Genomic DNA, 10,929 nt, shown 5'->3' with positions numbered 1-10,929 from the left:
TCCTCACACAGGGGTGTTTCCCTGGTTCCTGCTGATCTGGGATGCCCACCTTGTGTCCCTAGGCACCCGGAATGGGTCCAGGCACAGAGTATGCCCACAGTGCCCGTCCCTTAAATGACATTAATAACATTTGTTTAAATAAAACAGTCTACAGAAGCCAGAGGAGGGAATTAAACTTAAGGAGGCTCTCCCATGTGCCAGGCACCTTCTACAGGGCCCATTTAATTCTCTCAGAGTCCCCCCAGCCTTTTGTTTCATTATCCCCATTTTACAGATGAGGAAAGTGAGACTCAGAGGGGAAGCAGCCTGTTTGAGGTGACGAGGTGACAAGGTGAGTCAGGGGAAGAGCCAGGGTTTGAGGCCAGGTCTGCCTGATCCCCAGACTGGTTTTCCTTCCATTGGCCAGGTTTGTGACCCCAGGATGGGAGTGTGGTGATGTGATGGGCTCAATAAATGATGGCTGGTATAATAGTGGTAAAAATCATTATTATTATCATCACCATCTGTGACATGGATATGTAATCCTCACATGGAGAAGGGAAGAAAGTGCTTCAGGAGTGGCAATCTCAGAGATCTCTGCTTCCCACCCTATTCCAGACTCCCACGTCTTTCTTCAGCCAGGGCTGGATTGGCCAGTTTGCCTAGGGCCCAGCAGCCCTGGCTCTCTGCTGCCCCCTGCTGGCCTCTTTCGGATGTGGCGCTTGGATGTGGAATCCCTAAGGCCCCAGCATCAGGTCTCCAGCCCTTTGACAATGTCTTTTGCCAGTGACCAATACTAGGCTGCTGGGTCAGGGCTGGTGAGGCTCTCTAGGACCTCTGGTTCTTCCTTCGTGAAATGCTGGATTGGGACTAAAAGCTCCTAGACCGTGATTCTGAATCTGCCTCTGTCAAGGTTAACACCTTTCTGGCTCCTCATTATCTCTAGAAAAAAGCCAAACCCTTTGCCCTGGCTCCTATCCCCTGTACTTCCACTCTCCGAAACCCATTTGCTCCTCACCTGAGCATCATCAAAGTCTCGCTTGAACTATCACCATCAATCCATAAGGTTTATTTTCCTGCTCTCCCGCCAGAGTTAGAGGCCCATGATTATTGTCTGGTTTATTTATTTATTTACTTACTCTTTTGAGGAAGATTAGCCTTGAGCTAACATCCACTGCCAATCCTCCTCTTTTTTGCTTAGTAAGATTGACCCTGAGCTAACATCGTGCCCATCTTCCTCGACTTTAAGTGCGACGCCTGCCACAGCATGGCTTGATAAGCAGTGTAGGTCTGTGCCCAGGATCCAGACCAGCAAACCCTGGGCCGCCAAAGTGGAGTGTGCGAACTGAACCACTGCACCACGAGCCAGCCCTATTGTCTGGTTTAAGAGAAAAACCCGCTCTTAATCACCTCCCCAACCCCCGCACCCACACCCAACAACAAATGTCCTGCTTCCTGAGCTGGCTGTCCACGCTGGCTCACTCTTCTGCTTGCTTTCTACCCCAGGGCCTGGCCTTGGCCTTGGCCCATTTTTCTTCTTTCTCTACACTGTCTTTCCAGGTTGTCTTAGACTGTCACACACTTTAAACATCTTCTAACAGCTGTTGACTCTCCCTAATCTCCTTCACCCAAGCCATCAGCAAGTCTTAGCCATCTTACCCCATCAATACCTCGTAATTATATTTACTCCTCTCCAACCCCACTGCGGCCCCTCCCTAATCCAGGTCACCACCATCTGCTCTATGGACAACTTCAGTAGGCTCTGGGCAGATCGTATTTTCCAAAGTTGGCTGCAACAACAGCTCCCATCCCATATGCTCTTCCAGAATCCTGGAGTTCTTCCATCAAGAGGTGGAGTCAGGGGCTGGCCCCGTGGCCGAGTGGTTAAGTTCGCGCGCTCCGCTGTAGGCGGCCCAGTGTTTCGTTGGTTCGAATCCTGGGCGCGGACATGGCACTGCTCATCAAACCATGCTGAGGCAGCGTCCCACATGCCACAACTAGAAGAACCCACAACGAAGAATACACAACTATGTACTGGGGGGCTTTGGGGAGAAAAAGGAAAAAAAATAAAATCTTAAAAAAAAAAAAAAAAGAGGTGGAGTCAAATTTCCCCCCTCTTGAATCTGGGAAGACCTTTGTGACTGTCTTGACCAATAGGGTACAAAAGAAATGATGTTACGTGACATCTCTGCCTAGATCATAAAAATGCTATGTTTTTTCACCTTGCTTTCTTGGGACACTTGATCTTGCAACTCAACCACCATGCTGTAGGGAAGCCTAGCACCTCATGGAGAGGAACAGAAGCCTCTAGTCCTCAGCCCTACTGGAGCTTCCAGCCAGAGTCTACGTCAACTTGCTAGCTATGTGACTGAGCCCCCCCCCTTTTTTTTTTTTGAGGAAGATTAGCCCTGAGCTAACATCTGCCGCCAATCCCCCTCTTTTTGCTGAGGAGGACTGGCCCTGAGCTAACATCCATGCCCATCTTCCTCTGCTTTATATGTGGGACACCTGCCACAGTATGGATTGCCAAGGGGTGACATGTCCACACCCAGGATCCAAACCGGCAAAGCCCTGGCCGCCCAAGCGGCATGTGCAAACTTAACCGCTGTGCCACAGGTCCAGCCCCATGACTGAGCCATCTTGAAAGTAGATCTTCCATCCTCCAGGCAGGCCACTCCATCTGACACCATGTGGAGTAAAGATGAACTGTCCCCACTGAGCCCTGCCCCAATGGCAGATACTGAGTAACGTAATTGACTGTCATTGTTTCAAGCCTGTGAGTGAGGTTGTGTGTGTGTGTGTGTGTGTGTGTGTGTGTGTGTGTGTGTATACGCAGAGTAAATATATAACCTGAATACTCTCCTGAATGGTCTCTGCTTCCAAACCCACCACTCTCACATTGTCCATATTCTGTTTGGTAGCCAAAGGGGTCTTTTAAAAACATAAATGAGTCAATAGTTTAGAGGATTAAATACTCTGAACAACTCTCTTGCTCAAAAAAATCTAAACATGCTGGGTAAAATATAAAAATATATTACTGAGCTGCTAAGAATGAAAGGGATATGGCAAGACTTATTTTGATATACAAGTATTTCTGCAACATCTGAATCATACAATTTATAATATGTAAATAAAGAAGATTATCAATTTGTTAAGGCTTGCTACATGTAGCTCTCAAACATGACTGGACAAGAATGCTTGTGTCATCCATTCTAGAGCTTCTCTACCTTATTTGGGGATGGGAATCAAGTAGGACAGTGGTATCTTTCATTCTGAAAATTGTAAATCTTTAATTGTAATAAAACTGAAGCTGTATAAATACACAGTTTTACTGAGATATAATTTACATACCATAAACTTCACTCATCTAAAGTGTACAATTCAGTGGTTTTAGTATATTTAGAGAGCTGTGCGACCATCACCATAATCTAATTTAATTAGATATTCATTTTACAGTTTCATCAGCCCGAAAAGAAACCCCTTACCCCTTCGCAGTGACTCTTCATCCTCCCACCCCAATCCACCCCCCTGGCCCTAGGCAACCACTGATTTATTTTCTGTCTATTTATTTATTTGAGGAAGATTAGCCCTGAGCTAACATCTGCCGCCAATCCTCCGCTTTTTTGCTGAGGAAGACTGGCCCTGAGCTAACATCCGTGCCCATCTTCCTCTACTTTCTATGTGGGATGTCAGAGACAGCATGGCTTGCCAAGTGGTGCATACGTCTGCACCTGGGATCCATACTGGCGAACCCTGGGCCACCGAAGTGGAATGTGTGAACTTATCCACTGCACCAACGGGCTGGCCCCATCCATGCTATTTTGATTACTATAGCTTTGTAGTATATTTTGAAGTCAGGGATTGTGATACCTCAAGCTTTGCTCTTTTTTTCTCAGGGTTGCTTTAGCTCTTTAGGGTCTTTTGTTGTTCCATATACATTTTAGGACTCATAAGTTCTTTTAGAGTTTTATTTCAACCATGTCTTGTAAGATATTCTTCAATTTTTCTTTAAATGAGTATTTACTGATATGTTTATTGAACCAATCTTATGAAGATGCTATATCAAAAGATATTATTATCAATTTGATAAAATAAACTTTTAATTTTAAAAGTTTTAGATTCCCTCCCAAATTGTGAAGATAGTACAAATACTTCCTATACGTTCCACACCAAGTTTCCTTTATTGTTAACATCTTACATTATTAAGGGACATTTGTCAAAATTAACGAACCAATGTTGATACATTATTATTAGCTAAAGTTCACACTGTATTCAGATTTCCTTTGCTTTGCCTGATTTCCTTTTTCTGTTCCAGCACCCCATCCGGGAGACATTTTATTTAGTTGTCGTGTCTCCTTAGGCTCCTCTTGGCTGTGGCAATTTCTCAGACTTTGCTTATTTTTGATGATCTTCATAGTATTGAGGAGAACTGGTCAGATATTTTGTAGAATGTCTCTCTATTGGGATTTGTCTGAAGTTTTTCTGATGATTAGACATGGGTTAGGGAGGAAGGAAGGAAGGAAGACCAAAAGACACACTATCTACAGAAAGAAGGAGTATTTGACAGCAGAATTCTCAATAGCTTCAGTGGGAGCCAGAAGACAGGGACACAATATCCTCAAAATTCTGAGGAAAAAAACCCGCCAACCTCGAATTCCTGCTCAGTGAGACTATCTTTCAAGAAAAGCATAAAATAGGGGCCAGCCCCATGGCATTGTGGTTAAATTTGGCACACTCCACTTGAGAGGCCCAGGTTTGTGAGTTCAGATCCCAGATGGGGACCTACACCACTTGTCAGCTATGCTGTGGCGGCAACCCACATATAAAGTGGAGGAAGATTGTCACAGTTGTTAGCTCAGGGCTAATCTTCTTCAAGCAAAAAAAAAGAGGAAGACTGGCAACAGATGTTAAAGAAAAAAAGAGAATTTACCATTAACATACCCTCACTTGCTAAGGGAAATGCTAAAGGATATATTTCAGAGAGAAGGAAAGTTATCCCAGAAGAAATTTCTGAAATGCAAGAAAGAGCAAAAAGCAAAGAAAATAGTTAACATGTAGGTAACTCTGAATAAATATTTTACTGTATAAAGCAAAAATGATATCTAATGTGTGGGGTTAAGAAAAAAGTTAGCACCAAAATGCTAGACAAACACAGCAAATAACCTGGGAGATGGTGACTGAAGATGACAGACTGGAGTTAATACAATCAGAGAATAGAACTTGCAAACAGTAGAAGAGGAAGACCACTTATATAATGTTTACAAAAGGTAACACTATCAACAAAAGATTGTTTAGGATTCATACATACATGTTAACACTGCAATAAAGTATAAGGAAATGGTTCTCACAAAATTCACATAGTGCTAATCTCTGCGTGGGGGAAGGCAGAATGTGATCAGGGAGAGGACCAGAAGGACTCTGATGAATTGATCATGTTCTATTTCTTTTTTTTTTCTACCCAAATCCCCCCAGTATGTAGTTGTAAATTTTAGTTGTGGGTCCTTCCAGTTGTGGCATGTGGGATGCCACCTCACCATGGCCTGATGAGCAGTGCCATGTCTGGGCCCAGGATCCAAATCGGCGAAACCCTGGGCCACTGAAGCAGAGCACGTGAACTTAACCACTCGGCCACGGGGCCGGCCCCATCATGTTCTATTTCTTAAACTGGGTGCTAGGTACATGATTATTTATTTTCCTATTCTTTACACCTTAGCTAGATGTTACAATTATCTCAAATATGCTTAACACTTAATAAAAATTAAATGTAACCCCACAAAACAAACCATGTTAGTTCTCCACTGAAACCCTCCAGTGCCCCTAGCTTCGAGTAAAATCTAGGTGTCTTTCTTTATCTCCTGGGGTCTGCATTATCTGGCTCCTGTGACCTCTCTACACTTTCCCCCTTGATCATTAAACTACAGCCACCCAAAGCAGCCAAGGTCTTTCATACCTCAGGGCCTTTGCACAGGTTGTTTCCACTAGGCATAACTGGCTCCTCATTAACTTTTAGGTCTTAGCTTGAATATATCTCCTTCCCTGACCATCCTCCTGTAGCTCTCCCTTGTTATTCTCCATTGTTGTACCCTGTTTGTTTTTTTCAGGTACATATCAGATTTGGTAATTATTTAATTTGTTTTCTTGTTTAATAAAAACTCTCTCATTAGACTGTAGATTCCATTAGGGCAGGGACTGTATGCATCTTGTTCATGGTCTATCCCCAGCACCTAACACAGTGCCTGGCTCCTAGTAGGGACTTAACAAATATTTTTTAATAAATAAGTAAATAAATTGATGTCAGACAGATTGAGAAAGGAGGCCCAGGAAGGGTGTTTGATCAGAAAGGATACCTACCTCAGCCATACTAAGCAAAATTTGTTGAATAAATGAAAGTAAGAAGGAAGGAATTTCAGTTGTGGATGGCATCCTTTTAAGTGGAAAGCAGAACCCTTTTCTGCTATTCATCATTCATTCATCAAACATTACTGGGCTTTTACTGTTTACCTGGTCTTGTGTTGGGGCTTTAATGGTGGGCAATATAGTGCCTGCCCTGACAGAGGGAGACCCTTGAGCCCTACCAGAAGGTATGAAGTGCTGAGCTCAGCCCCTCTCCCAGCCTTCAGCCTGGAAGTTCATCCCCCTACTTATCTTTCAGGGATCTAAGCTCTTATTACCTTCCCTCAGGAAGCATTCATTCATTTATTCATTCATTCATCCATTTAACAGACATTTACTGAGCATCTGCCTTGTGCCAGGCAGTATGGGAGGTGCTGGGGTTACAGCAATAAACCAGGGAGACAGAGTTCCTGCCCTCAGGCCATGCCCAGTCTAGTGGGGAGACAGGAGATAACCAAGTAAACAAATATGAAGCATGAAGTGCACACTGTGATGAGTCCTGTGAAGGCAATGAATAGGATGGTTGTGGGAGAATTCCTAGACTTTCTCTCAGCTTTAACTTGAACAGGCATTTTAGGGAGCAGCCTCGAGTCCCCAGCACTGAGACAGCAAGACTAAAACGTGTGAGTGAGTTCTCTCTCCTTGCCTTGGCGTGGGTGGTGGGGGGTGGTTTCTTAACTGGAGTGGGTTGCCTTATGGAAAAGTGAGGTCCTTGTTACTGGAGGCAGCCAAGCTCAGGCTAGAGGGGGAGCCCTTGGGGATGCTATAAAGGGCTTCTTGCTTGGGATGGGATGGGGGAATTGGACTTGGTGACCTTTGATGGGTCCCCTCCTAAACGTCAAGATTTTAGGATGCCAACATTGCTTTACTCTGAATTCCATAAGCCTGTGATTTGAATTCTCTAAAATTTGAGAGTCTGATTTTAACTAGGATCCTAGCGTAGCCCGGTAGAAAGGGCCAAAGCTTTGGAATCAGAAATAACCTGTTTCGTATTTGGGCTCTGCCACTTATTAGCTGTACGACCTTAGACTAGTCACTTTCCCTCTCCGGGCCTTGGTTTCCTCCTCTGCAAAATGGAAATGAGAAAACCTGCCTCATGAGGTTGCCACGAAGATTAAAAGGTGATACACAGTGGCTGGCTCCGTGGCCGAGTGGTCAAATTCGTGCTCTCCGCTGCAGCGGCCCAGGGTTCGGCTCCCGGGCGCGGACATGGCACAGCTCGTCAGGCCACGTTGAGGCGGTGTCCCACATCCCACAACTAGAAGGACCTGCAACTAAGACATACAACTGTGTCCGGGGGGGGGGGGGGGGGGGCGCGGTTTGGGGAGATAAAGCAGAAAAAAAAAAGATTGGCAACAGTTGTTAGCCCAGGTGCCAATCTTTAAAAAAAAAAAAAAGGTGATGCACAGGGCACCACAGAGTCTTAGACTTTGGAAGCCTGCCACCTTCCACTAAGATCCAAACCTCTCCCGGGGTACCATATGGTGTCACAGTGAGCTCTGGTGCCAGACTGCCTGGGCTTATTCCTTCATGTCCCTGAGCCTCAGTTTCCTCATCTGCCTAATCGGGAGAATAACAGGCCTACCCTCCGAGGATTGTCTTGAAGGTTAAATAAGATAATCCACAGACAGCAATTATTGTGTTAAGCAGTTGGTCCTGTTACCTCTCACTACTGCTGCCATCATTGGGTCTGGGAGGCCAGGAGTGCAGGAACCTCTGCTTCCTGCCTTGGAGCCTGTGCGCAGAGGCCTCCCTGTCTGACCAGGGCCACAGGCTCTTGGTTCAAGGGCTTGAGTCTGCAGGGCCTTCAGGGGGAACGGAAGACTGGTAAGCTGGGCAGCTCCCCTCCCTCCTTCCTTTCCCTTTGTCCCTCGGGAGTGAACTGCTTTCTTTTGGAAGCTCTGCCCTCAGGTTTGGCGGGGAGTCAGGCCTGTGTGTGTGTGTCTGGGAAGCCAATTTTCCAGCCATAGAGGAGAGGCATCAGCTGACCATGGTGGAGGAGGAGAGCATTCCTCCAGCTTCAGGGTTCCTGGGGTGGGCTGACAGGGACACAGCTGATAGGCACTGCCCATACCGTGTGATTACAGACACACACGTACACACATACAATACACTTAAAGATACACATGCACACATACATACAGACACATACACACACACTCCTCACTGTTTTCTCTGGCTCCACAGCCTTCTTCCTTCTCTGCTAGCCTCCTCTTATTCTGCACACATCGCCGCTCTCCTTTCTCCCTTCCCATTATAGCCATGGAAAACAGCCCCCTAGGGGAGGAACTCTGTAGAGGCCTCTTTCTCACCAAGTTTGTCTGGGGCTCTTAAGTCTGGTTTAAGCAGGGCAGTACGTGGCGGGACTTTCAAAGATGCAGCTCCAGACTTTGGTCCTGGGAAAGGCGTCTCACCTGCCCCCCCCCGCCACCCCCCCCCCCCCCGCCCGTCTCCTGCCTCCTCCCTGATCCCTCCTCCTCTCCCCTCTGCCATCAGAGTGAAGCTTCCAAAAGCCAACAGGATGCTGTTCTTCTTCATCACGCATGAGGTGTGCTCACCCTCACATTTCTCAGGCTGCCCTACAATCTTTAAGCACAGTCATACTTTAGAAATATCAATGCACGTATGTAATGCTGTAATTCCTTTTTTTTTTGCTTGAAGGAGATTGTCACTGAGCTAACATCTGTGCCAACCTTCCTCTATTTTATGCGGGATGCCGCCACAGCATGGCTTGCCAAGTGGTGCCAGCTCCGTGCCTGGGATCCAAACCTGTGAACCCTAGGCCACCGAAGCAGAGTGTACAAACTTAACCACTACACCACCAGGTGAGCCCCTGTCCTTCCTTCCTTCTTTCTTTTTCTGTCTCTCTCTCTTTCTTCCTTCCCTTTCTTATCGAGTGTAATATATATCAGACCCTTGGTTCTTTTTTTCACTTGTGTCTCCCCCTTTTTGACACATCACTCTAAGTTAAAGCTATTTGATGCCTGTTTTCCAAGAAAACTACAACTCAAAAATATATATTTTTTAAAGATTTTATTTTTTTCCTTTTTCTCCCCAAAGCCCCCCGGTACATAGTTGTATATCTTCGTTGTGGGTCCTTCTAGTTGTGGCATATGGGACGCTGCCTCAACGTGGTTTGATGAGCAGTGCCATATCTGCGCCCAGGATTCGAACCAACGAAACACTGGGCTGCCTGCAGCAGAGCGCGAGAACTTAACCACTCGGCCACGGAGACAGCCCCCATATTTTTTGAATGCTTACTATGTATGGGAATTATGCTAAGCAGTTTACCAGCATTATTTTATTTATTCCTCATACTAATCTTAATATTCCTATTTTATAGGTTATGAAATTGAAGCTGAAGGGTTAAATAAGTCACCCAGGATCACACAGATAGAAAGTGTCACAGTGAGAATTTGAACATAGAAAATCAGAATCCAAAACTCACGCTCTTAACCACCATGGGATCCTGCCTCCCAGGGGACGGTGTGTTCAGTGAGGCAAGACCCTGACTATCTTGTTTACAGCTGAATCCCTACACCTAGCGCTGTGGTTGGCACATAGCAGATGCTCAATAAATATTGTTGAAGGAGTGAATGGATTGTAAACGCATCCCTTGCTGCTGTGCAGCCTGCAGAAAGGACGATAGTTGCTTGGAAGCCAGACAGACCCAGGTTAGAACAGAGGTCTGTTCTTTCTAGTGGCGTGCCTCAATTTCCCTCATCTATAAAAAGGGGATAATATACAGGCTGTGCAGGATTTATGTGAGGTTTATGTGACAACATACATAAATCAGCCAGCTCATGTGCCAACATATAGCAAACTGAATAAATGGCATACATACAGTTTATGTACATGTGCATATAATACACATATGTATTATGTACATGACCTCAGAGGGTTTTCAGTAGTATAAAGCCATTTCCCTATTGTTGGACACTGTTTCATCTCTGGTTATTTGCAAACATAAGTTTGCTGTGCACAGTTTGTATATGTATCTGTTTTCTTGTGAGGTTTTTTTTTTCTTGATGGTATCTTTTCTTTTTTATTAAGGTACCATTAGATAACATCATATAAATTTCAGGTGTACATCATTATATTTCAACTTCTGTATAGACTACATCATGTTCACCACCAAAAGCCTAGTTGCCATCTTTCACCATACATATGTGCCCCTTTACCCCTTTTGCCCTTTCTCTATCCCCTTCCCCTCTGGTAACCACCAATCTATTCTTTGTATCTTTGTGTTTATCTTCCACATATGAGTGAAATCATACAATATTTGTCTTTCTCCATCTGACTTATTTCGCTTAGCATACTACCTTCAACGTCCACCCATGTTGCTGCAAATGGCAACATTTCATCTTTTTTTAAAGCTGGGTAATATTTAATTGTATATATGTGCCACATCTTCTTTATCCATTCATCCATCAATGGGCACTTACGTTGTTTCCAAGTCTTAGCTATTGTGAATAATGCTGCAATGAACATAGCAGTGCATATATCTTTTCGAATTAGTATTTTTGTTTTCTTTGGATAAATACCCAGAAGTGGAAT

The sequence above is a fragment of the Equus asinus genome, chromosome 15 (genome assembly GCF_041296235.1).
Source record: "Equus asinus isolate D_3611 breed Donkey chromosome 15, EquAss-T2T_v2, whole genome shotgun sequence".
NCBI classification, from domain to species: Eukaryota; Metazoa; Chordata; class Mammalia; order Perissodactyla; family Equidae; genus Equus; species Equus asinus.
This window is presented reverse-complemented; position numbering follows the sequence as displayed.